This window comes from Octopus bimaculoides, chromosome 12 (genome assembly GCF_001194135.2).
Source record: "Octopus bimaculoides isolate UCB-OBI-ISO-001 chromosome 12, ASM119413v2, whole genome shotgun sequence".
NCBI lineage: Eukaryota > Metazoa > Mollusca > Cephalopoda > Octopoda > Octopodidae > Octopus > Octopus bimaculoides.
In genome coordinates, this window is record NC_068992.1 from 31,892,779 (window position 1) to 31,895,962 (window position 3,184).

Sequence of the window (3,184 nt, forward strand, 5' to 3'; positions counted from 1 at the left end):
TATATATGTATGTATGTATATATATATATATATATGTATGTATGTGTGTATGTATGTATGTATGTATGTATGTATGTATATATATAGCGAACGAGTGAAGGAGAGTGAGATGCAGTTCCTTATTTCTGATATGTATGCTGCAGGCGTTCTTTACTAGATCGGATTTGATTTAGTATGAATTTTGCTAATGTCAAATAGAATACAAACGTTATGTGATTTGTTATATTATGCTTGGTAATGATCGGAGTTTGGTTTTTGAATTATATGAATAAATATAGCTTATGTGTGTGTGCGTGATTTTGTCTGTGTGTCTGCATCAGTATACATACTAACAAACAAACGTGGGATCTTTACAGACAGCAAGATTTAAGTGGAAATAACATTTGTTAATAGACATTGATAACGCCGGAGGACGTGGTATTTGTTCTCTGGTGTTGGAGATATGTTTCTTAGTAATCTTCTGTTGCTTCTCAGAAATAAAATCCATTTTCCTTTATCATATGAAAAATTTTCAGAAACTTAAATGTCAAGTTTTCAATATTTCCCGTGTTGTCACCATATCTAAGGATACGTTTAGCTTCATCATATGCAGACCCATGTACGGAGTTTGACACAACTATGAGAACATACGTTTTGAATATCATTTAAAGTAAATTCAACTACAAATGTTAAAACATTTCCAGGTAAACTCACATCTGACTGTTAGAGGAGACTTCAAAATTAAGCAGTAAAGAAGTCTCTTAGAAATGGACAAAATTTGGCATCATTGTGTTATCGAGTACCTGCAGGGAAAAGGGCTTAACCACCAAGGATATTCATTTTGATATGGTCCTCACATAAAGGGATGACGCATCAACCTTAATAACAGCACAAAAGTAGGCACGAGAATTTAGGAGTAAAAGTGAAATTTTTGAAGGTGACAATGTCTGGACGACCCAACGAGAAACATTTTGATGGTTTTCACCACATGATCTTCGATGACAGGTGATGGACTATAAGCATATCCCGTGTGCTATTAGCATATCCCGTGTGCTATTAGCATATCCCGTGTGCAAAGTGAGAATATTCTACACACTGGATTTGGTAAAATGAATGTTTCTGTTCGTGACGGCTACACCTCATCTTTTGACATTGATTTCATGTAGGGAATATCAGTCGTTATGTAAGGAAGCTCCAGCCCGGTTCCTTGAACATTCCCTCAGCCAGAATGTGTGGGCTTCATCACTTTGAATCGTAGATACACGATAAACTATGTAGTGGAAATACTCTTCCTCACCTGCTGCAAAAGAAGCCGAAGTTGATTCATCTGCACGTAAGTTGATGGCTTCAGATTTCGTTGGATGCAAAATGCATTTTGATTATTTACAATTCTCTAAAGGACAAAACCATCAATAAGTAATGATATACGAATATGCTGAGGGGCGAAGGAAAGGAAATGAAAATCAAACGTCCAAGGAAACTAACTAATAAGACCTTGTTTCATCGGAGCAAAGCACCAGCTCACGAGATCTAGATTCCACAACCTTTTGTGTGTAACTGCATCTTTGAACCGCCTGACTGCCATAACTATTCACTTGATGTGGTTCCATCTTATTATCACCTGGTACCCAAAATGAGCAGATACATGGCTGAAAAGTAGTATCGAAGTGATGATGATATCATAACTACTGGTGGTGACTTTTTCGACCAACAAGATGAAAGCTTCTTCGCCATTGAGATTCAGGTACTGCCACACTGTTGGAAGAAGTGTTTGAATCGCAAGGAGGAATATGTTAAAAAAAGAGTACATTTGGTCACAACAAGAAAGCACATTTTATCACATAAATAAAGCAAATTTGGTAACAAATATTAAGATTATCAGCTTCTTAAGTTTCAGCCGCCTCTCGTACATATTTGTACTCACATGAAGAAACAGCACGGCCCAGCACACAAACAAACGCAAAAGTATACGCACAATTCCGTGTATTAAGTGTCTGCGCGCGCGTGTGTGTTTAGCATCTTAGATGTTTTATCATCGAGATATGTTTACAAGTTCTGTTTTCACATTCGTTTAAATGTCTAAATTTTCTTAACGGCTATATAATTGCGTTGAATGTATAGAGACAATTAACAATGCCTATTGTATTTACAGTTGTAGCTTATTTAATATATAAATGCTACTCTCAATTCGTTTCGTTTATGTTTGGTAATTTAATGTTCTACATTCCAGTTAACTTCCTCCTTCCACTATTAGAGTTATCACCTTGTTCTAGTCTCTCATATATATCTATGTGTCAAAGTTTTATTGTAAAAGTGTATTTAGTAAATTATTTCATCTGTTGTCGTTTATCGCGTACATATTTTAAAAACGTGTTTACATATTCTTTACTTGACTTTGATAAAACCATGTATGTTCACCTGAGAACATTAATGATCTTTTGCTTTTTCTACTCACATCTGAGAGAAATATTCTTACGTACTTTATATATATATGAGATTTTGGTATCCGGAAAATCCAAAACGGCAGGAAAGTCTACGTAAGTGTTACAGACGGTCTTTAGTTAGACTCCCAGTTCAATAATAGTATGAGTAAGGAGTCTAATGCGGGTCGTGTATAAGCATGTATATATTGAAATAAAATGAGACAACAAAGCCACGGCAGTGTGATGTTTCTAGGACTTTTACGAAAAGAACGGTAGTATTACCGCCGTTTCAGAGATATGAGGTATATCCCTTCATCAAAGACGATATCAGAGAGTTAAATTGGAGGAAATAGTAGAGTTCAATATACGAAGTTATTTGGGAAAGGGAGAGATATAGGAAGTATAAATGGGAATAGAACTAAGATAAATTTTTTAAAAAGCATATGTTGGCCGTTACGGATAGAGTTCCATTAACCAAGAAACGCGGTGTGAAGAATGTGTAGAAAGGCTTGTTATCTATGGTATGTAAATTCTAATAGAAATTCATATTTTGTGATAACAGATGGATAGTGTGGACACATTAATTCCATCTGCTATCCATTCACAGTAGATAGAAAAAAACGGTAAATGTCTCATGTATTTGAAACCTTTTGTAAAGTGAAAAGAAAAAAAAATAATTTCATTTGATTTTTCCAGAAATTAATTGCTTCTCATGCTTTACTCTAATTTGAAAAAAATCGCAAAGACTAAAACATTCTCCTAGATAAAATTATTCTAGAATG